This window comes from Mobula hypostoma, chromosome 22 (assembly GCF_963921235.1).
Source record: "Mobula hypostoma chromosome 22, sMobHyp1.1, whole genome shotgun sequence".
In the NCBI taxonomy this organism is placed as follows: domain Eukaryota; kingdom Metazoa; phylum Chordata; class Chondrichthyes; order Myliobatiformes; family Myliobatidae; genus Mobula; species Mobula hypostoma.
The window spans coordinates 38,816,886-38,844,442 of NC_086118.1; the positions used below are offsets into that span (position 1 = coordinate 38,816,886).

General features: G+C 41.9%; 1 long non-coding RNA gene across 1 annotated transcript; it reads right to left on the reverse strand.

The window, feature by feature from the left end:
- Positions 1–324: 324 nt before the first annotated feature.
- Positions 325–27,557, reverse strand: LOC134336519 (uncharacterized). The gene is made up of 3 exons (XR_010015813.1): positions 27,440–27,557; positions 5,368–5,526; positions 325–1,127 (listed from the first exon to the last, which is right to left on the reverse strand). It is a non-coding gene; the product is annotated as an uncharacterized LOC134336519 (long non-coding RNA).

A 27,557-nucleotide genomic window follows, 5' to 3' on the forward strand; every position in this document is an offset into this window, starting at 1 on the left:
ATAAGTGCTACTGGACAATTGTCATCGAGGTAGGTTACCATGTTCTTCTTAGTCACTGGTATAATAGAAGCCTGGTTGAAGTGGTTGGGTATCTCAGATCACTGAAGAGAGAAGTTAAAGTTATCGAGGAACACCCCAGCCAGGTGATCAACATGGGCTAGGAACTAAAGCTCATGGATTAGGGGTAAAAGGTGAAATATTCATGAGGGAAAACTCAGAGGGTGGTGATAGTGTGGAATGAGCTGCCAGTGAAAGTGGTTGAAGTGGCTTCAATTACAAAATTTTTTTTTAGATTATGAGGACACTCAGTCCTCATTTATTGTCATTTAGAAATGCATGCATTAAAAAATGATACAATGTACCTCCAGAAAGATATCACAGAAACACAGGACAAACCAAGACTAAAACTGACAAAACCACATAATTATAACATATAGTTACAACAGTGCAAAGCAATACCGTAATTTGATAAAGAGCAGACCATGGGCACGGTAAAAAAGTCTCAAGTCCTGATAGCCACATCATCTCACGCAGACGGAAGCGCCGCAAATTTGCCAATGCATTGGAAGCACCCGACTGCAGCCGTCTCTGAGTCCGTCGAAAACTTTGAGCCTCCGACCAGCCCTCCGACACCAAGCACTGAGCACCATCTCTGCCGAGCGCTTTGACCCCGCCCTAGCCACTGAGCAACAAACAAAGCCGAGGACTCGGGGCCTTCCCCTCCAGAGATTCTGGATCACACAGTAGCAGCAGCATCGAAACAGGCATTTCAGAAGTTTCTCCAGATGTTCCTTCGTGCTCTCACGTCTGTCTCCATCAAATCAGGATTGTGCACGGCACCCTACTTGACAGATAACAGATATCATTCACCAGAGTGGCTGCTGCAAGCTGTGTCTCGTCGCCATCTTCTCCTTCCTTTAAGAGAAATTTGGATATGGACATGGATGGGAAGGTTATAGAGGGCTATGGTCCGAGTGCAGATCAATGGGATTAGGCAGATTAATAGTCGGTATGGACTAGATGGGCTGAAGGGCCTGTTTCTGTGCTGTAGTGTTCTGATTCTATGACTCTGAGCTTAATTGCAAGCTTCCAGTATGCTCTTTGCTCTGGTTGGACAGATCTTGTTTCTGGAGTGGAGTCAAAAAAGGTTGAAAAGTTTTCTATTCAACACAAAAATGGAACAATTCAGCTTTGGTCACCAATATTTGCGCCAAAAACAATGCCAAATTAAAGTGAATGCCTTCTGGCTGTACATGATCTATATCCCTCCATTGCCTGCCTGTTCATGAGTCCATCTAAAAGTCTGCAAATTAACTTCACTCCACCAGACAGCTTGTAGAAGGACAAATGAAATATTGTGGAAGAAAAATTAAGATGATTGGTGTAATTAAATCTTTCCTTGACCCCAGTCTGCATTGAGATGGGATTATAATGTTATGCAAAGGCAGACAATAATATTATCTAATGTCAGCCTTCTAATGATAACCTTTACCAGTTGAATGGCAAATGGTACCAGTTCAATTGTGCTCAGTGGAAGTTAGGACTTGTGTAATATTATGTAAGGGCAAATAGTCTCTTCTGAACACAAAACAATAAAACATAAACTTGAGTGGTGAATCTGTGGAATTCATTGGCACAGACAGCTGTGGAGGCCAAGTCATTGGGTGTATTTAAGGCAGAGGTTGATAGATTCCTGGTTGGTCAGGGCATGAATGGATACTGGGAGAAAGACAGGAGATTGGGGCTGAGGGGAACATTGGATTAGCCATGATGAAATGGTGAAGCAGATTCGATGCGCCAAATGGCCTAATTCTGCTCCTACACCTTATGGTTTTATAAACTTCTGAGAAAAGAAAACTAAGCTGCACAAACCCTGAGATGACTGCTGACTGGCCAACAATTTTTAAAAGAGAGCTGGAAATTTAAAATAAAACATAAAATGCAGAAAATTTTAATCAGTTTCTCTATTCATGGCATGGTACTGTAGTGGTTAGTGTAACACTCTACAGCATTAGCAATTGGAAGATCGGAGTTCAATGCCCACCATTGTCTTGTAAGGGATTTGTATGCCCTCCCCATAGCCATGTAGCTCCGATATCAACCTAAATTCCAAAAAACATACAAGTTAAGGTTAGTAACTTGTGGGCAAAGCTATGTTGGCGCTGGAAGCCTGGCGACACTTACAGGCTGCCCCCAGCACAGTATCAGACTGGTCACTGACATAAAATGGCACGTTTCACTGTTACATCTGACAAATAAAGTTAATCTTAAGCAAAAGCTTTCCACAGATGCTGCTTGACCTACTGAGTGTTTCGGCACTTTCTGCTTCTGTATTTAATATAATTGTTCTGCTTAATAGAAATAGGTATTGAGACAAATTTGTAAATTGTTAAGGACCGGGTAACTCAGCAGATTAAAACATGGGCATTCATTGTCTTGTTCCATACTACATCTGACAGTACTTTATAACTGAGAGGAATCAGCATATTGACAGAAAGTCTTGACGCGGGAAGGCATAAAGCTTTGATCAAGGATCACAGAACTTACCTGTTAAGTTTTAAGAAAATTAACACATAATTCTGAGAACAAATGCTTCACAGATTGATAATTTCCATACACTGTAATGTAAACTATGACATATCATTCATTATTCTACACCAAACCCCCCAAAACAAAAAAAACAGCAGCCAAATGTGAAGATCTGATTAGTTGACAAGATCAAAGTAGATCATTCAGCTCAGCAAGTTTGTTAGGACTTCAGTGAATTCACAGCCAATCGATTACTTGATGCACTTACAGACCGTCATCAGCTAATGAAAAGAATCCACTCTTTTTTTTACAGACATCCATAAGTCGATTTTACAAGTTAGAAGATAAACAAAAATCACTTTATATCGTAACCAAACCTCCACAGTATTGCAATCAATGATTGATAAGAAAGAACAGTGATCAAAAGTGGAGAGGAAAACAGTTCTGTCATTTGTAGGAACAAGTGCATGAACATATGTCAGACTTTTGAATTCAATATTATGCAAGCTCATTCATGTTTCTATGTTTCTCTATGAAGAGGGGTTGATACAAAGGTTAGCCATTCCAAAATCAAGGACTAACATTTTTTACATATACCTTGACATCCTTATTGAACAAAAGTCTCTCACTTTTGTTATTAAGCCTATATTCCCCAATATTCTCACAAACAACGATGAGGTATTCCAAAGCTAGTTACCACAGATGCTGGAAATTTGAAATTAAAACAGTAAAGTCCTAAAACAGGAAAATACTCATCAGGCAGACAGCATATGTGGAGACAGAAGTTTCAGGCTCATGTCATTGCAACAGTGAATGTTTAAACTGCCGCACAATTAATATGCTGCTGCTTCAAACTGAAATCTTTAACCCTTTGGGTACAGGAAGCAAAGAAGGAATTAAGTTAATCACAAACACAGGGAAGTCTGCAGATGCTGGAAATTAAGCAAGCTGTTTTGATGATACTAGTTGAATAAACTTTCCAAAGTGCAGAGAATTATTTTTTTAAAAGACAGTGTAAAAGGTTTCCTTGTTTTACGTATCAGTGCATTTGCTCATTTTGTTGGCATAACACTTACCCAGTGGAGATATTTTTAGAATAAAGAATAGAGATAAAGAGGTTAGTGCATTATCCGGTCACTTCCAGTACATGTCTTCAGGATGAGTGTGCATAATTCATCATTCACTTCCCCCTTAGGAGACAGGAAAATCCTTTCTGTGCTTCAGTGGTAGGAAGTGTTGGCTATCACAGACTGGGGTCACAAGGTTAACGATGTCAGCAGACATTTAATTTTCAATCTATAAACAGATAACTTTATAGATCTGATATGTTAAAGGTTTTGTTTTATTCTCATTTCATTGTCTGGCTACAGCAACAATAAAGTGACAATTAATGTGTTAATGTAAGTGCTCTAAGTAGAAAATTACTCTTAATTTTTTTTCCAGAGGTGTAGTCACAAACTGAACTCCTGGACTGGTGAGGTGCTGGTCAAACTGCTATGGGTGATGGAACAGGTCACAATAAAGAGAAAATACGTGAAAATCCGGAGCTTCGATCCGGGCAGATACTTACACAGGAGTCAGAGAGGGAGGAAAAGAGGGAATGATTGCTGAGACGCCGATGATTGGTGGTCACACAGTAGTTGGCCTCATGGGCAACAATGATGAGTCAGCGTTCAGACAGGAAGTAGAGAGGCTTGTCAAATCGTGTGAGAACAACAACCTGAGTCTCAACCTGGACCAGACAAAACAGATCATGGTGGACTTCAGGAAGGTGCAGGTAAACCACTCTTCATTACACACCAGTGGTTTCCTGGACGGCCTACACCTCCTCATTAGTCAAGAAGGCACAGTAGCATCTACTTTCTGAGGGGATTGATGCATGTAAGGCTTCCTGGCCCCATTCTAACAACTTGCTATAGGAGCACCATCGAGTGTCCTGTCTGGCTGTGTCATTGTGTGGTACGGAAGCTGCAAGACTCTACAGAGGATCTAGACACCACCCATCCCACAATCTCTTTGACCCACTGCCATCTGGGCTAGGACTGCCAGACTGGGTAACAGCTTCTTCCCGCAGGTTGTGTGACTAATCAATACCCTGCCACCACCAAGGTCTCATCACTAGAACAGCGAGCTGTCTCCTGTTTACTTATGCTATGCACTTCACATGCAGTTTGAATTATATTTTGTTCACTTATTTGTGGTAATATTTTGTTTTATGTGCTGTGTGTGATATATGTATTGAGGGTGCACCGTGGTCTGGAGGGATTTTTTTTGTTTGGTGCATATAAGTACAGTCAGATGGCAATAAATTTGAACTTGATAAAGTATGCGTGTTCTGGAAATGAGGAAGGTGGAAAGAGAATCAATCAATGCATTGAGAAAGGAATTAAATAGGAGCAATGTTACAGAGAAGGAACAGGATTGACGAGATTGTTTCACTGATTCGATGAGCCAGAGCCCTCCACTGTGTTGAAATGATTCGAATGGAACTACTGTGTGATTTCTGGTCACCACAATGTATCGATGGCGTGACTGCACTGGAAATGAGAGAACAAATGAACAAAAGGCGAGTGTAATTGGGTGAAGAAATACTTGTGTTTGCATGGAGCCCTCGATCCCTCGATTCTGAGGTGAAGCCTCTTGGGAAGTTCTGAGGGTAGGGCAGACTGCATGGAGCCACAGGGAGTACTGAGGAACAGAGAGAGCTCTGTGCACAAGTACATAGATCTCTAATGATGGCAGCGCAGGTAGATAAGTGGTGAAAAAGGCACCTGGAAGACACAAGAAACAGCAGATGCTGGAAGCTGGAGCCACTCACAAAGCACTGGAAGAACTCACCTGACATGCTGACTTCCTCCAGCGCTTGACGGAATATAAGAGCAAGAAGAACAGCATTCTAAAACTTCAGTTCGGCCACAAATAGAAGACTGCGTGCAGTTCTAGTCACCACACTATGGAAGGAGATGATTGCACTTAAGTGGCTTTCCAGGATGTTACCTAAGATGAGAAAAAAATGGATAAGGCTAGGTTTGTTTTCCTTGAAACTAAGAAGCATAAAGGAACACCTGATAGAGGTACTGTAAGAAAAATATGTAAAAGTTAGACCCAGCTTTCATTATTGCTTGAGAAAGAGACTTCCAAAGACTCGCAATCTTCAGAGAAGGAAAAATAATTCTATCCATAAAGGGCAGCCCCTTATTTTAAAAGCTGTCCCTTTAACTCTGGATTTATAAACAAAGCCAAGCTTTTTGTCAGGTGCACAAGTACATTAGGGCACAGGTGCAATGTAAAACTTACTTCCAGCAGCATCACAGGCACTTAACATCATATAAGCAGCATTCACAAGAAAAACATAAATTAAACGTTAATTATACACAGTTTTTTTTTACAAGAAAACTCAATTAGAACAGAAAACCTAAGTCCAAGTGAGTGCAAAGTGGACATGGTGTTGCAAAACTGCAGTGATTAATGTTTTGCCAGTTTGAAGAAAAGTAGCTGTTCTTGACCTGGTAGTTTGGTTCTTCAGGCTTCTGTACCTCCTGCCCGATAGTCACTGCAAAAAGATGGCAAGGCCCGGGTGGAGGGTTTCTGCCGTAAAAGGAATTATCTCCCAACACACCCCTCACTCTAACCTATCCACCTTTCTACATAAGACAACATTATTCCAAGTTCAACCTAAGGGATATTATTCTGTTATTTTCAGCTGATGACAAGTTTTGGTGTTTTAGATTCAGTGATTCAGACGTTAAAGTACATAAAAGTAAGAGAGATTTGAGATTTAATTGCTAACACAGTCATTTACTGGCAAATTAAGCAACTCAATTTGAAATTGTGTTATTAAGTTGTAAGCAGTAGGAAACTTCCTTTGATGGAAGGCAGAGGGAGAGAAGCCGACTTTACATTCATTAAAATTCAAGAGTGATTGATAGTGAGAAATATAAATGGGACTTCCCTCTCAACTACAGGCTGTCCGCGCCGTGAGTGGATCCCAGGGTGTGGTAACAGTGAGAGGCAGCTGACCTTAGAGCTATGTAGCACAAAAACAGGCCCTCTGGTTCACTACGAGATGCCAGCACAAGTGGTGGATGGGGTTTCAAACTTTAAGAGAAGTTTGAATAAGTACGTGGATGGGAGGGGTATGGGGGACTATGGTCCAGAAGAGGGTCAATAGACCAGGCAGACTAACAACTTGGCATGGGCTAGATGGGCTGAAGGGCATGTTTCTGTGTTGTAGTACTCTATGGATCCATGCCCATGACAACATTTTTTCTTCAACTAAACTAATCCCATTTACGTGAATTAGGTCCCATCTTTCTGTGGTTTTCCTATTTCAGTGTCTAAACATAATAATTCTAACTGATTCCTCCTCTGGCAGCAAATTCCACATATCAACCATTCTCTGAGTAAAAATCGCCCCCCTCAAATTCCTTTTAAAACTTTGCCCTATTATGTTAAACCTATGTACTTTTGTTTTGATATCCCTCCCTTGGGAAAAAGATTCTTGGTACCTGTTCTATTTATACATCCCATAATTTTACATATCTCTGTCTGGTCAATCTCAGCCTCCCTTGCTCCAGGGAAAACAAATGCTTCACATTCAATATGTCCCATTATAACAGTCCTACAGTCCAGGCAACATACAAGTGAACTTCCTCTGCACTCTTTCCAACACAAATTCTGGAGGGCTAGTAACAGCAAGAGGGGCTCAGGGGAGTGGTAATTTAGCAAGTGGGAAAGGGTCCTAAAGGAGTGGTAACTCAGTGAGTGGGAGAATGCCCCAAGGGAGTAGTAACTCAGTGAGAGGGTCCAGGGGAGTGGTAACTCAATGAACGAGAGAGGGTTCTGGGGCAGTGGTAACTCAGTGAGAGGGTCCAGGGGAGTGGTAACTCAATGAACGAGAGAGGGTTCTGGAGGAGTGGTAACTCAGTGAGAGGGTCCAGGGGAGTGGTAACTCAATGAATGAGAGAGGATTTTGGGGGAGTGGTAACTCAATGAGAGCATCCAGGGGAGTGGTAACTCAGTGAACGAGAGAGGGTTCTGAGGGAGTGGTAACTCAAAGAACGAGAGAGGGTTCTGGGGGAGTGGCAACTCAATGAGAGGGTCCAGGGGGAGTGGTAACTCAATGAATGAGAGAGGGTTCTGGGGGAGTGGTAACTCAATGAGAGGGTCCAGGGGAGTGGTAACTCAGTGAACGAGAGAGGGTTCTGAGGGAGTGGTAACTCAATGAGAGGGTCCAGGGGAGTGGTAACTCAGCGAGTGGGAAAAGGTAACAGGGGTAGTGGTATTAACATGTGTACACCCCGGAGCAGGCAAGAAATTTCTTCTGGAAGCTTCATCACACTACTAAACATTTTCATACACAATGGCCACAAGTATTTATGGAGTCCCTACTGGGTACATTTGATCTCCCGGCAGAAGGAACTGTCCACACTGAGTTACTGACTAGCGCACTCCAAGGAGCAGGTATATAAGCTGAACAACAGGCTTAAATGAGGTACAACCTATGCATAGGACCTTTGCAATAAGGCTACTGTGTATTGTCAAATATGTAAAATACTGCCTGCATTAGTACGTACAGTGACTGCTCCTGTCTAAACCAATGGCGTTGAAATTGAGAGCTTCAATTTCCTCATATTTGAACCTCACCAGTAGAATGTCCTGGTCCTACTATGTTGATACCACAGCCAAGGAAGCTCACTTCCTCACGAGGTGAAAGAGATTTGACATGTCCCTGTTGACATTTACCAATTTTTATCCATGCACTGTAGAAAGCCTTCTAACTGGACGCACAACAGCTTGTTCTGCACATCATCAAAACCTGCTCCACACTTCCACTTTAACTTTTACACTTTAATCTGCATTGTTATTGCTTTACCTCTGATCAGGATCAGCATGAACCTGTTCCTCAGACCATTGCTGGTCATTGATGCAAACAACTCATTTCACAGTATGTTTTGACATTTTGATGTAATGTGACCAAAAATGCTAATCACTAATCTTTAAAGCCGATCTTTCAAAGAGGCTTTGATCACATCCCTGATCCTTCTCGCAATCCATCTGGTAATATTTCCTTATCACAATACTCCAGATAGCTTGTTTTGGAAGTCTGATGGTGGGCAGTCAAACCAAGCGGCCTGGACATAGTAACTGACTGACAGTACTAAGAGCCGCACTACTGAGAATGCCAGCCTGGGACAGCACATCGACAGTGGTTTGCTTGTCATAACAGTGTGTTTTTAGGACTTTGTGGAGACTGTGTTGGAGGTTTCACTAATCTTTAACAACCGTTCTATTGCGTTACGTAACCGGCAACGATGAATATTAATCGAGACAGGTTTTATAAAAACAACCGAACATTTATTAAACACGTATAAACGATAAGGAGAAAAAAAACAAAGGAAAACTTTGACCGGAGGTTAAACAGGTACACAGCCGTTCATCAACTCCACTCGGCTCTGGTTCTTAAAGCATTAAATGCGAAAACAGTTCTTAAAGCGATACAGTCAGATACGGTTCTTAAAGCGATAACTTCGAAAGCCCAACAGTTTTACACATTCAATTGGGAGAGACTTCTCTGGAGAACGATTTCTTCGCCGACACACCTTTACTGCTGGCTTTGTCCACAGGATTCCCGATGCCGAAAGTAAACAGTTTAAATCGACTGACCTTAATTTCCTTTTAGAGAGAGAGAGCCTTTGTGCATGAACTCATTGCGCCATTGCAAGAGTTATCTCAATGCAGCTTCTCTTCAACGAAGACTCAATAAGGTCGATCCTTTATTAAACTGCCAGACGATGCCGACTTCTCTCAATCCTTCACTTCGATGAATTCTTCACTCTCCCTTCAAAACTGTCGGAATTGAGTAGATTGGCACTTCCAGCCACAAATTTCCAATCCAAGTAATATGGAATCTTTCAAAAGAACGTACAACCGTTTTAAAAATGAAACTGCGTCACAAAAACAAACACACAACAGAAACGGAGGCACAACACGTTCTACCTGGGAATCTACAAACTCAAAATCCCCACTGCGTCACCTGAGTCGACCCTTATATAGTCACGGGGCACATGTCAGCACATGACCTCACATCGGCGGGAAAATCACATCAGGTGACCTCCAAAAGACCATTACAGCATTCTCACAAAAAAAAAACCAGATCTCCTTGAGCATGTAACAACTGACAGAATTATACATTGGTTGGTATAGAAAGCACTGCTTACTTCCCCTACACCTTATCATGGACAACCACCTACATCAGACAAATGGTGTTAAACATGTCAGTTCCACTGGCGAATCGCAATCGTGTTGCATTTAACATGGTGAGCTGCCCTGCTATTTCATGAGTATTTCAATTAATGTGCAATTACCTTAATGGCATGATCCTTTCTGCATATCATTTTAAAAGTTAATTGAAGAGTTTATTAAATGTCTGTAAATTGGTACCGTTAGCAGCTGAGTGTCACTGTTCACCCAGGGAGTTTGTGTAATCGGGGCTGAATGACAGCAATTTTTATTCACTGGCATTCACTTACACTGCAAGATTTCATTGTCTTACTCTGTAGCTCTGCACGTGAATGCTGGTGACTCTTACATGAACAGGGTAGAGCTGTCTTCTGACACAAGCATCTGTGTGATATGGGTTACTGTCCATGGCTAACATAACGAGACTCTAAGAATCGTTAAGGCATACAAGGAGGCCATTTGGTTTTCCAAGTCAAATTCGGCTCCTTGCGAACTAATATATTTAAGATTAATGCATTTTTTTGTTTTTTTTGCTGGGGGAGAGTTCTGCAGAACAGGCAGGGAAGTGGGGTTGAGAGCAAAATCAGATCCGTCGTAATCTCCTTCCACGGCACTGGAGACTCAAATGGATAAATGGCCGACTCTTGCTTCCATTTGGTATTGCTATTGGTTCACTTTTTTTTGTCACGTATAGAAATACAGTTGAAGGCTTGTCTTGCATAGTGTCCATACAGATCAAATCATTACACAGTACATAGAGATAACAAATGTCAAACAATAACAATGCAGGATAAAGTTGAAGAGCAAGTGCAGTTCAGGTAAACAATAATTTGCAAGATCATAACAAGATAGCTCGTGAAGTCAAGAGCCAACCTTATCATACCAAGGACCATTTAATAGTGTTATTAGTGCGGGGTAGAGGCTGCCTTTGAGCTTGGTGGTGCATGCTTTCAGGCTTGTGGATCATTTATGCAATGGAAGACAGGAAAAGAGCAAATATCAAGGGTTAGTGGGGTCTTAAATTATATTGGCTATTTTACTGAGAAGCAAGAATTATAGACAGAGTCCATAAAGGGGAGGCTGGTTTTCTTATTTCTTATGCTTTTGTTTTTGTGTTATTTTTGCCCAAGTTAACAGCCTTAATATTAACAGTCTTAATAAGACAATTGAGTACAAAGAACTCCATTTGGAATACATTTTTCCAGTCAAACTAAACAAGCACAGTTGAATCGAGATCCCCAGAGTGAATAATATTAACAAAGTGTTCAGTTTGCAACACACTGCTGGACCCTGAAGGCAGGAGAGGTTGGATTTTGTGGAATGCTGTCTGCATCCTGTGAAATATTTTTGTTAACGAAGAGAAGGGTTAGGTCACTCTATATCACATGTCACCCTGTCACACAGCAGGACAGTGCAGACAGCACCATCCATCACTGCTGATTACAAATCGACAGATCAAGACAGATGAACAAAGGAAGACACACAAGCCGGAGAGAGAGAGAGAAAAAAAATCGAAGAGGAGAGCTTGGTGTTGGTGATATAATGCCCAAAGCATCACATTACACACTGAAGTTAACCCTTCGTAAGCAGTTCTCGGAGTTAGCACGATGTCCCACAGGACGTCCTAGTGTCCTTCATTAGTTACAAGTCAATGTTTGTTTTGACTCCTTGTATCTCGTCCCCCTCTTCTTGGCCCAACACTGGATCACCATTTAATGATTTATCACATCTACTTCATTATTCTTCTTGCAACTTTTGGTGGCACCTTGAACTATAATCTTTGACGCCCCCTCAGGATTTAAGATTCAAGATTCAAGATTGTTTAATGTCATTTTCAGTACAAAATTGTAATAAGATCGAAATAATTGTTACTCTGGATCTGAGGCAGCACAATAAGATAAAGAACACAATATTAAAAACACAATAAATATAAATACATAACATAGCTTATATACATAGATTGATGTATGCACATAAAGTAACTCAATGCACAGGAATGTCTTTACAGTAGGTGCCTGACAGAAAATGATAAAGTAGGGGTGGTTGGATGTGTGGAGAGGTGGGTTAGTTGTTGGAGATGTTGATCGGCCTTACAGCTTGGGGAAAGTAACTATTTTCGAGTCTGGTGGTCCTGGCATGGATGCTAGGTAGCCTCCTCCCAAATGGGAGTGTGACAAACAGTCCATTAGCAGGGTGAGTGGGATCCTTCATGATGTTACTGACCCTTTTACGGCACCTTTCTGTATATACTATATGCCTTTGCTAGTAGTTAGGGTGGTACTGGGGATGTGTTGGGCACGTTTGGTTACCCATTGTAGAGCATTCCTCTCTGCCGTTGGGCAGTTTCCATACCGTGCAAGGATGTAGCATGCTAGGATGCTCTCTGCTACACATCTGTAGAATGGTACAAGCATAGATGTGCATAATCTAGCTCTTCTCAGCCTCCTCAGAAAGTAGAGGTATTGGTGAACATTCCTGATTGTGTGGAGTGCGTTCTGAGACCATGAGAGTTTGTGTGAGATGTATATTCCCAGGAGTTTGAAATGCTAATGGTTATAAGTAGAAATTAAGTCAGCACATAAATTGTCATTTAGTTTTATAACCTCAACAGATAACGTTAGTATTCATACTTAGCTGCAATTAGGAAAACAAAAACATATAAGTGACGCTTACATCATCCGGGATTCTTTCAGGAAGAATTTAGGGATATTATATCCTCTGAATTAAGTTGGTAAGTGGTTGGCAAGATGTTTGAGTCCACTATTAAGGATGAAGATCAGCTTACTTGGAGGCACATGATAAAGTAGGCTAAAGTCAGTACATTTCTTGAAGGGAAATTTTGAGCGACAAATCTGTTGGAACTCATTGAGGAAATAACAGGCAGGATAGGCAAAGGAGAGCCTGTGGATGTTGTTTACTTGGATTTTCAGAAGGCATTTGATAAGGTGCCATGCATGTCACTGCTTAACAAGATAAGGGCGTATGGTATTACAGGAAAGATACTAGCATAGATAGAACGTTGGTTGACTGACGGGAGGCAAAGAGCGAGAATAATGGAGGCCTTTTCTTGTTGGCTCCCAGTGACTAATAGTGCTCCACAGGAGTTGGGGCTGGGGCCACTTCTTTGCATGTTATATGTCAATGATTTGAATGACAGAACCGATGGCTTTGCAGCCAAGTTTGCAGACAATACGAAGATAGGTGGAGGGGCAGGTAGTGTTGAGGAAGCAGGGAGCCCACAGAAAGGCTTAGGCAGATGTGAGAATTTGAAAGATAAGTGAGGAAGGCAAATGCAATGTTAGTATTCATTTTGAGAGGACTAGAATATAAGAGCAAATTTGTAATGCTGAGGCTTTATAAGGCATTAGTCAGACTGCACCTTGAGTATTGTGAGTCATTTTGGGCCCCTTCTCAAAGAAATGATGTGCTGGCATTGGAAATGAAAGGGTTAATGTATGAGGAGTATTCAATGACTATGGGTTTATACTTGCTGAATTTAGAAGAATGGGGGGAGGATCTCATTGAAACCTATTGAATATTGGAAGGCCCAGACAGAGTGGATATGGAGAATTTGTTTCCAATAACGGGTGAATCTAGGACCAGAGAGCACAGCCTCTGAAAATAGGGATGTAGATTTAGAACAGGGATGAGGTGGAATTTCTTTAGCCAGAGAGTGGTGAATCTGTAGAAACCTCTGCCGTGGACGACTGCAGAGGCCAAGTCATTGAGTATATTTAGAGCGGAGGTTTCTAGGTTCTTGATTAGTCAGGGCATCAAAGGTCATGGGGAGAAGTGAGGAGAGACCTGATCAACAGTGTTTTAATATTTATTCAGTATGAAGTCAGCACATCGTATGCAAACCCACTCCTCCAGCAATTGATGTTGTAGTGAAAGCCTAACTCATGACGTTCATGTTGCCAATGAAAAGTGCTGGAAGCTTCACAATTCACTCCACATTCCAAGTGATAATGCCATTGGCTAGTACAGCGTTGGACAGGAAGGCTTTACAACGGGTAGTCAGGAGCATCACTGGCACCAGCCTACTCGTCATCAAACAGAAGGGTGCTTGAAAAAGGCCAGCAATATCATGAAAGTTCCCACCCGCCCGGCTCATTGGACTGTTTGTCCCACTCCCATCTGGGAGGAGACTCTGTAGAAGCCAGGCCAAGACAGCTGCTCTCAAAAACAGCTATTTTCCCCAAGCAGTAAGTCTGATCAACACCTCCACCCACTAACTCACCTCCCACACCCCCAATCACCACTACTTCATTCTGTCTGAGTCACTTTATGTACAGACACTCCTGTGCCTAGCATTGCTTTATGGATGTACAATCAACCAATGTTTATTGTATCCTCTTTTTTAGTATTGTATTCTTTATCTTACTGTTTTTGTGCTGCAGCGGATCTGGAGTAATGATTACTTAGTTCTCCTTTACACATGTGTACTGGCAATTACATTAAACGATCTTGAATCTTGAACTTACTGTTTGTGGAATGCAGTCAGCAGCCAAAGGAATACGTGTCTGGCTAATGAATTAATTTCAAAACTAATTAGTGGATCTGAAGTTTAGGCATAATTCCAACCCAAGCATAACATCTAGGCACAAGCACTTCCCACAGTGTCGAGCACAAGTTTCAGGACTGCCTTGTTCTCTGAAATATTGATGGCCTTTGTCAATATACAGGCAAAGCATGACACATCCCCTATCGTCTTCAAACACAAATTGGGTGCTGCTCTATGTTAGATCACTCACCTTTCACCTTGAGATAATTGGTTACAAATTAAAAACAACAACAAGGATGAAAAGCTTCATTAGTGGTAAAAACAACAGGCTGTGCTTTCCCTCTTTTGGAATGTGAGACTATTACGTGGGAATCTCAAACATAAGAACGTACGAAATAGGAGCAGAAGTAGGCCATCTGGCCCATCGAGCCTGCTCCGCCATTCAATAAGATCGTGACTGATCTGACCATGGACTCATCTCCACCTACCCTTAATTCCCCTACTATGCAAAAATCTATCCAACCTTGTCTTAAATATATTTACCGAGGTAGCCTCCACTGCTTCATTAGGTAGAGAAGGAGAAATATTCAGGACACTTTTAAATGATGGCTTTTAATGTCTAAAAATCAAATGAGCCCTATATGAAACTCATTTCCAATCGACAAGGTAGAATGAGAGCAACAACATACCAAATATTAAAATTATATCAAGTCAACAAGGTAACAATTTTTTAAACTCATTCAAAGGTTGTGGGTATTGCTGTCAAGGCCAGAGCCTACTGCCCACCTTCTCTAATCTTGAAAATCCTGGGCATTTTTGAGCATGCTTATCTCTCAAGTATACTGATAATTCCTGGAACGTGTTTAGAAACATATTTGATATCGTAGTTATGCATCTTCTGAATACATTAAACATATCACAGAATATTATGGTACAGAAGTAGGTCACTTAGCCACGAAGTCTAAATCATCTGCCAGTGGAGAACCCTGTCAGTCTTGTTCTCCTGTTTTTTTCCCTTTCATTGTGAAAATTATTGGCATTGTCCAATGTTTTGAAACCCCTGTTTACTTCCATTTGTACCGTCCACGTAAAAATGTTTTCTTACACTCCACTTGTACCTTTTGCCTCGGTATACGCTATAAAATTACTGAGGAATCTAGATTAACACCTGATTAAAATTGCATCAGTCTGGCATTATTACTTCATGCAAACTCCCTGAATATTGTGACCCATCATGAGAAATGTCCCCAAAACACAAGGGTTGAAGTGAGGGGAATTAATATGCAAGCAAAGTAGATTTCCTTACACTTACACTAGCAGTAAATTGGTGGAATGATATCTTATACATCTTTTTTTTTTATATTTTATCATTACCCTATGTGTCTTTTGGGCTGAAGAATACGTGTATCTAAAGCCAGGCTTCAGCATGCAGCCAACTAGCAGGCTGGCTGCAAAGTGACAAAACCTATCACATGAGCTGGCAACCAATCACTAGCCAACTTGCGAGCATAAACTAAAAGCCAAAGAGAAACAAGGCTGTGCACTGCTGATTCACTGCCTTCATGGGTGACTACACTAATAGAACTAACCCAAATCCATGGCCATACACACTCAGTGGCCACTTTATTAGGTACCACCTGTACACCTGCTCATTATTGCAAATATCTAATCAGCCAATCATGTGGCAGCAACTCAATGCATAAAAGCATGCTGACATGGACTAGAACAAGTGTTCCCAACCAGGGATCCATGGACTCCTCAGTTAATGCTAGGGGTCCATGGAATAAAAAAGGTTGGAACCCCTGTTCTAGAGGTTTGGTTGTTCAATTGGAGTGGTCTTTCATTGATTCTATTATGGTTGTTATTCTATTATGGATTTAATGAGTATGCCTGTGAGAAAATGAATATCATGGCTATATATGTGAGATATATGTACTTCGATAATAAATTTACTTTGGACTTTTTTTCAGACCAAACATCAGAATGGGGAAGAAATATGATCTAAGTAACTTTGACGTGGAATGATTGCTGGTGCCAGATGGGGTGGTTTGAATATCATGCACAACAGTCTCTAGAGATTACAGAGAATGGTGTGAAAACAAGACCATTTTCTGGTGAGCAGCAGTTCTGTGGTCAAAAGTGTCCTGTTAATGAGAGAGGGCAGAGGAGAAGGGCTAACGGACAGGAAGGCCACGGTAACTTAAAGAACCGCATGATACAACTGTGTTGTACAGTCAAGCACACAACATGTCAAACCTTGAAGTGGATGGGCTACAATAGCAGAAAACCACAAGCATACACTCAGTGGCCACTTTATTAGGTACGGGAGGTAGCTGATAAACTGGCCGCTGAATGTGGTATCTGACCGGCCAGAAGGGAAGCTACTGCAGTTTACAGAGCAAATTCCTTGGGCACAGTCTCTAGAAATGCAAATAATCTTTTAAAATCATGAAGAAACAGGGAACTGGTCACTAACAATACTGTAGCTTAGAGAAAGTTCGCTTTTTTTCATTGACAACCACATCGTTGTCATCCAACTGCTTTTTAAGACACTCCTTAAAGGCAAATTGATCAAGTCGCTGTGTCCATCTTTGCCTCATCAGTTATCTGATTAGATTCCTATGAAGAATCATGGCATTGTTGCTATGCTAAAGGCACTAAGTTCAAAGTTCAAAGTAAATTTATTATCAAAGTACATATATGTCACCATATGCTACCCTAAGAATGGTTTTCTTGCAGGCATTCACAGTAAATACAAAGAAATACAACTGAATCAGTGAAAAATTACACCGAAAGATGGACAAACAACTGATGTGCAAAAGACAACAAACTGGGCGAATATAAGAGAAAAAAACAAAATAATAATAATAAATTAGTAAATAATAATTATTGAGATCATAAGTTGTAGAGTCCTTGAAAGTGAGTTCATACGTTGTGGAATTAGTTCAGTGTTGGGGTGAGTGAAGTTATCCACTCTGGTTCAGGAATCTGATGGTTGAAGGGTAATAACTGTTCCTGAACCTGGTGGTGTGGTACGTAAGGGTCCTGTATCTCCTTCCTGATGGCAGCAGCGAGAAGAGAGTATGGCCTAGATCAGCCATTCTCGACAGGGGCCATATGGCCCCGTTGGGGGCCCTGACACATTTGAAGGGGGCCACCAACTGACAACTGTGAGAAGGGGAGCTCCAAGCATTTATGGGGGCCCTGGTAACTGATCTGATGAAATACCCAAGCAGCAACCTTCATTGGAGTCAATAGTTTATGTGAAACATCTCAAGCAGATACACAAGGATATGTAAGAAAGATTCAATGACCTGTTAAACCTCGGTATCCTGGATTGGATTTTGAATCCATTTGAAGCACAACCCACCCAAGTTGAGGCAAGAGAGTTCGATTGACCTTCAGAGAGATATAACTGCACGTCGTCAGTTCAGTCCGTTTCAAAAAAATTTTTGGATCAAGAGTGATCTGCCGAATAAATTTACAACACTGTGGGAAAAAGCCGAAAGGTTTTTTATCGCCTTTCCCTCAACATTTTTGGTTGAGAGAGGATTCTGCAAGGTAGTTTCCTTGACAAAATCCAGGAACAGAATTGATATCGCAACAAGAGGTGACCTCCGACTGTCATTGTCTAATTTGGAGCCCGATATCATGAAACTTGCAGAAAAGCACCAAGCTCAAGGATCGCATTAGGCCTGATAGATGTTTAATTTCTTACAGTCTTTGGTAAAGTTTTGTCCAGTATGTCGGAATGTTCAAGTTTTCTTGGTGTTCAATAATAAATGATTTTCTGTCTATCTGTTCGTGTTCTATCCCTGTTTGAAAGGGGGACGCTGGAACCTGAGAGGAGCTCCTAAGGGGGCCCTGGCCAAAAAACGGTTGAGAATCACTGGCCTAGATGGTGGGGGTCATTGAAGATGGCTGTAAAAGAGGTTATGATTGATGAAGCTATGTAAATGGTGTTAAGCAGGGAGGGGGGGTTAAGGAGTGAATTCCAAAAGATTAGCATACTTTGACCTTGACACTAACAGTAAACTGTCAAAATTTTATGCATTCCTGGTCATTGTTTATTATTTCCATTCAAAACAATCCTCTCTTCTCATGTAAAGCTGCTAAAAGGTGCTATATTAGTGCTCTACATAGCTAGACGGCACTTTGCAACTGAGGTCAGCTACCCTTGTCTTCACACTGGGCTTTGATAAAGATTTCTTTGGGTGCCAGAGCTGGATTAAATCCTCTCTTCACCAAACAATCACATTCACAATCAAGAGCACTTGGGATCTGGAGCCGTGGCCTGATATTTCCCCAATAACTATCTGAGGGCTGGGTTTTTATCAATTCCCTGGGTGAGCCCAGTTAACTTATGAACATACCAGAGAATTGAATCTGCTACCTGCCTGACATCAAACATATCGGAACATCGGAATTTATCCAAAATGTTGTCATTTTCCAAAGAATACACAGACTGTAACAGATCTGCTTAGCTACCTCAGTAGAAATGCAGTTTTATACACATTTGCCTGATTTCAGAGGAAGGTTGCCAACATACCAACAATGCTGTGTTCAGCTCACATTGTCTTGTGTAGTGTGATCCTAAATAAGGAGCAGGAGTCCGTTTCCTTGAACAGGCGAATCCATGTCGGAAACACAATGGAATGCTGACCTGTGCTGGCCTTTGATCGGAATCCAGCCTGATTCTCCCTGCTTCCTGCACCACACATTTTCTGTAGCCCTGATGAAGGCTTGCAAAGCATCATCTAGAATTTGCAACCATTCTTCACCAGGCTGCTCAGAATTCCTGATGTCTGAAAGGATCGGGATCCAATTCACACAGGAACAGAAAGTCACCTGCCTTGGGGCTGCCGACAATTTGCAGTGCCTTCGTAAATTTAGAAAGAGTAGCTTGGAGGGAGGCGGAGGCAATTTGAGGGCAGCATTGCTCACTGCTTCATTAACAAGTGTTCATCCTTTCCCTTCCAATCACCTAGACAGCCTCCTGCTACTGTGGTGTGGGGCAACAGTTGTGGAGCGGTGATCCACACTTGGTATGCTTTCAGACGTCTGGCACCAGGATGTTGCCAAATGATTAATTTGCTAATTCAATATTAGAGTATTTATTGAAAGGAGCAAACAGATGTTCTGATTGATTAAACTTCCAGAAAATTGCTAGTTCAACCAACACTTAAAGGTCATTCTAAGCGTATATTTATTCTTCAGGAAATCAATTGCAACGGGCTCAGTGTTGATGTGTAGGTTGGAAGCAACATGCCCATTCGTATTTATCCCAACTTGTATCAACCCTGTAGTCCACTCAGTTCAAAAATGAAAATTCCAGGCCCTTCTGTTCTGCCACTATTATGTTAACTAATCTTTTAACGGTCCTCTCGATAAAAGAATAACCTTGTGTGCATATCATCCCCTTGACGACAAGTTAAAAATTACATACAGTCACAAGTATACAATTTACAGCTGGATTTCTATTTTTCAAAAATGTGTGCAAAAGCAGCAGCTATGAAATTAATTACCTCACAGTTTGGAGGTGGTCCCATGACCACTTCTAACTGGCAGCCTTCCCACCTGTGAGTCAGAAGGGCTGTGCCTGAAGTTTCATTCCAGGACTTTGAGTATTTAGTCCAGCCATTGCAGTACTGACTGAAGATTGCTGTGCCCTCCTGGACGGATGGCACCTTTTCGAAGAGTAGGGCTATTTTCCCTGAACTCTGGCCAATGGTTAAACATTGTTAATGTAGACATTTACTTCAATTGCAAGTTGTCCACACGCTTCCTACCTTGTAAGAGTGTCCAAAAAATGGGAACTTAATGCAGAAAGTGACTTAGAAGGGAGTGTCATGAATCTTTATTGAAAGGTAGTAGAAAAGTTGGAAGAATACTGAAAAGGGTAAGGAATTCTTTGCTGAATGTGGGCCTTTGATGAAACTTCTGCTAGGTAAAGGAGGTCACTAATTTGGAGATTCCAAGCACAAGGCAGAAAAATTATCAGTGTAGAAAGGACCCTACAGGAAGAATTAACAACATGAAGGAGACACAGCATGTAGTCCAAAGTGGATAAAATTTATTAGATTAGATTAGATTATGAGGACACTCAGTCCTCGTTTACTGTCATTTAGAAATGCATGCATTAAAAAATGATACGTTGTTCCTCCAGAATGATATCACAAGAAACACAGCATGAACCAAGACTAAACCTGAAAAAACCACATAATTGTAACATATAGTTACAACAGTGGAAAGCAATACCATAATTTGATAAAGAGTAGACCACGGGCACGGTAAAACAAAGTCTCAAAGTCCCAATAGCTTCATCATCTCACGCAGACGGTAGAAGGGAGAAACTCTCCCCGCCATGAACCTCCAAGCGCTGCAAACTTGCCGATGCAGCACCATTGGAAGCACCCGACCGCAGCGGACTCTGAGTCCATCCAAAAACTTCGAGCCTCCAACCAGCCCTTCGACACAGCCTCTCCAAGCACCATTCTCTGCCAAGCATTTCGATCCCTCCCCGGCAGCCGAGCAACAGGCAAAGCTGAGGACTCGGGGCCTTCCCCTCCAGAGATTTCAGACCACACGGTAGCAGCAGCAGCGAAGCAGGCATTTCAGAAGTTTCTCCAGATGTTCCTCCATGCTCTCACATCTGTCTCCATCAAATCAGGATTGTGCTCGGCACCCTACTTGACAAATAACAGACATCACCACCGGAGTGGCCGCTGTGAGCTGCGTTGCGCTGCCATCTTCTCCTCCCCTCTGTGGATTTATGAGTGATGTGTGACTAAGAACTGGCTTAAGATATGGCAAGAAGAAGCGGTAGTGTTGACAGCCCCTTCATCTTCTCCGATATTAAACAAAGATCATAAAGGCTGACCTAACTTTGGCAATGACGATGAGGGAATTAGCTACCGAAATCCAAATGCATTGGAATTTGACACAGAGTTAGAGATACAGCAGATAACATGCCCTTCAGCCCATCAAGTGTGTACTGACAATCTTTTTACACTAAACCTATTCTGTCATATTTTATTCTTGCCACATTCCCATCAACTTTCCCCAGATTCTATCATTCCTCCACACACGAGGTAGTGGCCTATCAACCTACATATATCTTTGGTACTTGGGAGGAAAACAGAAATCTCTGAGGAACCCACATGAAAATATGCAAGCCTTGGATGGAAGTAGCTAAATAAACATCACCATGCCAAAGACAGGAGCTAGGGCTGAGGTGACAATGTTCTAAGGGTACCCTTCAGCTACAAGCAGTAAAGTGAACACAAATGATTGAAACCAGGCTCAGAGTCCAAATAGACACAGAGATAAAGAGTTATAATGAAAGCAGACATTTATTTAGGTTGGGCTAGGTTTAGATTTATTCAGACTGACTTCAGAGGCGTTAAGAACATAAGAACATTGACGCAATCAAATGGAGAAATGGAGTAGATATGCAGGTTGGCCTGGTAGATACGGGAGGCTTACCTATTACTTTTGCAATGGTTGCTGCAAAGGGACAGGTTTCACAAGAGCACAATCAGCTCTTCAATGATGCTTCACCAATTAATTACATGACTACGACCGCTTTCTCTTCCTCCCACCAGTCCCTACTTTCTAAAATTCTCTTTATGTCTGAAACCCTATTAAATCTCGGTTGACACTCAGTAGCCTCTTCATTAAGCATCTCCTGTACCTAATAAAGTGGCCACTGAGTGAGTGTATGTTTGTGGTCTTCCGCTGCTGTAGCCCATCCACCTCGAGGATCGACATGTTGCGCATTCAGAGATGCTCTTCTGCACACCCCAGTTGCAGCACATGGTTATTTGAATTATTGTCGCCTTCCTGTCAGCTTGAACCAGTCTGGCCATTCTCCTCTGACCTCTCTCATTTATGAGGCCTTTTCATCCACAGAACAGCCACACACTGGATGCTTTTTGTTTTATGCACTATTCCCTGTAACTCTAGAGACTGTTGTGCATGAACATTCCAGGAGATCAACAGTTTTGGAGGTTCTCAAACCACCCCATCTGGCATCAACGGCCATTCCACTAATAAAAAATCACTTAGGTCACATTTCTTCCCCATTCTGATGTTTGGTCTGAACAACAACTGATTATCTTGACTATGTCTTCAGGCTTTTATGTATTGAGTTGCTGCCACAAGGTTGACTGAATAGATATTTGCATTAATAAGCCGGTGTATAGGTGTACCTAATAAAGTGCTCACTGAGTGTAGCATATACAGTATACAGTAAACAAACACTACATCCCTCTGCAGTTGAAATCCCGAAGATTTATAACTCTCCAAGTAAAGAAGTTGCCCTTCTTTTCAGACCTTAATGGTTAATACCAAATCATAATTCCAGTCTTTACAAGATATTGGTCTGTGACTGAGATTCTCTGCGTAAATATCTAGCATTAACCATGAGCTTTGAAAGATCATCCTAGAGTGCAACAGTTAAGAAGTTATCTCCATCTCTGTCCTTTGGCCAGGGGATACTACAGAGTACATGCTTAATGTTGGTCAAGGGATATTACAGAATACATGCTTAACATTAGCCAGGGGATACTACAGGGTACATGCTTAATGTTGGCCAAGGGATATTACAGAGTACATGCTTAACGTTGACCAGGGGATATTACAGAGTACATGCTTAACGTTGACCAGGGGATATTACAGAGTACATGCTTAACGTTGACCAGGGGAAATTACAGAGTACATGCTTAACGTTGACCAGGGGATATTACAGAGTACATGCTTAACGTTGACCAGGGGAAATTACAGAGTACATGCTTAACGTTGGCCAGGGGATATTACAGAGTACATGCTTAAAGTTGGCCAGGGGATATTACAGAGTACATGCTTAACGTTGGCCAGGGGATATTACAGAGTACATGCTTAAAGTTGGCCAGGGGATATTACAGAGTACATGCTTATCGTTGGCCAGGGGATATTACAGAGTACATGCTTAATGTTGGCCAGGGGATATTACAGAGTACATGCTTAACGTTGGCCGGGGATCCGACAGAGTACATGCTTAACGTTGGCCAGGGGATATTACAGAGTACATGCTTAATGCTGAGTTCATTGACCTTAGCTGGGAGAAAATACTAACACCAGACTGGCCTCAGTTCATCTTGACCAGAGAAAGTAAATGTTAACCAAGGAATTTCCATCATATGAGATCACTGGAGGTTCTGATTGAGCTACTTTATACTTCATTGTCGCCAAACAATTGATACTAGAACGTACAATCATCACAGCGATATTTGATTCTGCGCCTCCTGCTCCCTAGATTACAAATATTAAATATTAAAAATATTTAAAACAGTAAAAATTAGTAAATATTAAAATTTTAAATTATAAATCATAAACAGAAAATAGAAAAATGGAAAGTGAGGCAGTGCAAAAACACCGAGAGGCAGGTCTGGATATTTGGAGGATACGGCTCAGATCCGGGTCAGGATCCGTTCAGCAGTCTTATCACAGTTGGAAAGAAGCTGTTCCCAAATCTGACTGTACGAGTCTTCATACTGTATTGACAGATGGTCATTGAAGCTTTCCCATGCACTCTGTTGTAGAAATTCATACCGCCATCTATCTTGTCCAGGCAAGTCAACATTCAGAATTAGAATCTGGTTTAATATCACTGACATATGTCATGAATTTTTTTGTTTTGCATCTGCTGTACAGTGCAATACTTAAAAAAAAACTACAATAGGAAATATATAGATATAAGTAGAGCAAAAGGAAAGCAAGGAAATAATGAGGCAGTGTTCATGGGTTCAACGCCCATTCGGAAATCTGATGGTATAGGAGAAGAAGATGTTCCCAAAACATTAAGTGTTTGTCTTAAAGCTCCTGTACCTCTTCCCTGATGGTGGCAATGAGAAGAGTGTATGTCCTGGGTGATGGGGATCCTTAATATTGGATGCCACTATTTTGTGGCATCGCCTTTTGAAGATTCGTCAATGCTGGGAGGCTGGTGCGCATGATGAAGCTGACTGAGTTTACAACTCTCTGAGGCTTTTTTCCAATCGCTTCCAGAGGAACCTCCTTACCAGATGGTGATGCAACCAGTTAGAATTAGACTTTAGATTTATCCCACTTCCCAACGTGTTCCATAGCTCTGTAAGTTACGGATCTTCAAATGCTCAATCAAATGAGAGTTTCTACCTTCAGAACCCCATCAGCCAGTGACTTCCAGTTCTCCAGCATTCATTGAATGAAATATTGTATTTTATGTTATTGCCTAATCCTGCAACAAATTAATTCTTGGAAACAGAAACAATTATTGATCTCTTTGACAAGGGAAATTAAGTCGTCAATGAGAAAGCATCTACCGCTTTCCCGGCCTATATGACGAATAGACTCTTTTTGAGCTTCCATTCAGGGGCAGATACTGATTTTAACCAATATTTCAATGACCAACTCTGCCACCTCCATCAGGGATAATGCCTGAGAAAAGTCATCAATGTTTATTCTGTCTTGGTCTGTATATCTGAAATGAGTGTAGAAGTCTATTTTACACATTCGTACAGTCAAACTTCAAATCTCTCATCAGTGTCCTTTTAAAGAAAAAGAAACCAAGCAAGATTCAACAGACTATGATCATAACTGTAATACTCTTGCAACAAGGTGAATTCCCTCTGCACCCTCTCTAATGGAACCAGATCACTCCTGTAGTGTGTTCACTAGAACTGTTCTCCATAGTCTGCTTGTGACCTACTATTTCATACAGTTTGAGGACGACTATACCACATTCCCTGCTCCTGCATCAGGTACAAAAGGTAGGTGATCCAAATGTCCTCTTAACTACATTTCCTACTTGCCCTGCCACCTTCAATGAATGTGTGTTCTAGGATCTCATGGCCCCTTCATACTTCTTCCATTTATTGTGCTTTGTTTTCACCAATGCACGTTTTTTTTGGATAGAATTCCACCTGGCTATGCTGGAAATCCGAGCAACACACACAAAATGCTGGAGGAACTCAGCAGGCCAGGCAGGATCTATGGGAAAAAAGCACAGTCGATGTTTCAAACATCTATGCTCCGTCCGCCAGAACAAGCGGGATCTCCCAGTGGCTACCATTTCAATTCCACTTCCCATTCCCATTCCAATATATCCATTCATGGCCTCCTCCACTGTCGTGATAAGGCCATACTTAGCTGGAGAAACAACACCTTACTTTCTGTTTGGGTAGCCTCCAACATGATGGCATGTACATAGATTTCTCAAACTTCCAGTAATGCCCCCCCTCACCATTTCCCATCCCTTTATCCCCCATGTTATCTGCTTGCCCGCCCATCACCTCCCTCTGGTGCTCCCCACCCTCTCCTTTTACTTTCTTCCATGGCCTTCTGTCTCTTTCACCAATCAACTTCCTAGCTCTTTTCTTCATCCCTCCCCCTCCAAATTTCACCTGTTGCCTGATCTTTCTCTCCCCCCTTCCTCCACCTTTCAAATCTACTCCTTAGCTTTTTTTCTCCAGTCCAGCTGAATGGTTTCGGCCTGAAATGTCGACTCTACTCTTTTCCACAGGTGCTGCCTGGCCTGCTGAGTTCCTCCAGCGTTTTGTGTGTGTTGCTCCATCTGACTCATCTGCCTCTTCTGTCCATTGAATCAGAATCAGGTTTATTATCACCGGCATGTGATGTGAAATTTGTTAACGCAGCAGCAGCAGTTCAATGCAATACATCATCTAGCAGAGAAAAAAATAATAATAAATAAAATAAAAATAAAAGTAATAAACAAGTTAATTACATATATTGAATAGATTTCTTAAAATGAGCAAAGACAGAAATACTGTACATTAAAAAAAGTGAGGAAGTGTCCAAAGCTTCAATGTCCATTTAGAAATCAGATGGCAGAGGGGAAGAAGGTGTTCCTGAATCGCTGAGTGTGTGCCTTCAGGCTTCTGTACCTCCTACCTGATGGTAACAGTGAGAAAAGGGCATGCCCTGGGTGCTGGAGGTCCTTAATAATGGACGCTGCCTTTCAGAGACACCGCTCCCTAAAGATGTCCTGGGTACTTTGTAGGCTAGTATTCAAGATGGAGCTGACTAGATTTACAACCCTCTGCAGCTTCTTTCGGTCCTGTGCAGTAGCCCCTCCATACCAGACAGTGATGCAGCCCATCAGAATGCTCTCCACAGTGCAACTATAGAAGTTTTTGAGTGTATTTGTTGACATGCCAAATCTCTTCAAACTCCTAATAAAGTATAGCCACTGTCTTGCCTTCTTTATAACTATATCAATATGTTGGGACCAGGTTAGATCCTCAGAGAACTTGACACCCAAGAACTTGAAGCTGCTCACTCTCTCTACTTCTGACCCCTCTATAAGAATTGATATGTGTTCCTTCCTCTTACCCTTGGTGAAGTCCACAATCAACTCTTTCATCTTACTGACTTTGAGTGCCAGGTTGTTGCTGCAGCACCATTCCACTAGTTGGCATATCTCACTCCTGCATGTCCTCTCGTCACCACCTGAGATTCTACCAACAATGGTTGTGTCGTCAGCAAATTTATAGATATCCCCCATCTCCTAAAACTCCCTCTTCTCCAACAGTTTTGAAGTGTTGCTATCATTTGGCAGTACGGGTTTAATTAGTATCCCCATTTTTAAATGCTCATGGTGCTGGAAGCCACAGGCACAAAAATACTTGGGGTCATTGCATTGAAAGGGGGAAAGCACAAACATGGCTAATAGAAAAATGGAGGGCGTTTTAGGAGGAAAGGGACAACACAGGATGGAGAAAGGTTCGCCTGGAAACGGTTAATGCAGCAAACAGGGTGGACTAAGTAGGTCATCGATATGTGGAAATTTTAAATTCTTGAGCAGTATTTAGCTGTGACTCAACCAGTCACTAGTGAGTTGAACATCCACTGGGCTTCACCCCTTTAGAAGCTGTAGATAGCTTTAGCCAGGACTCCTATACGAACTTCCGGCATGACGGTAATAGGTGAATTTACTTTTTTGCAAATCAGCACATTTCCAGCCAGATTTGAATCCGAAGTGGATTATTCCTTTCATATTCGCTCTTTCTGCATTTGGCAATGGGAGGTGGCGCAGACAGATGTCTCTGCTTGAATTCCTGGCAGCTTCAGTATCAACCTTGAGCGGTGCGCATTTCCTCCCCGGGGAGCTGAACTAATACTTACCGAGACAAGCTGCGAGAGGCAGCGGGGCAGCCCTGAGCACCGTCGAAACGCTGTTCGATAGTTCCCACGGGGGTACCCTGTGGGGACACAATGGTGGAATTTTTTCCTACACATTCTC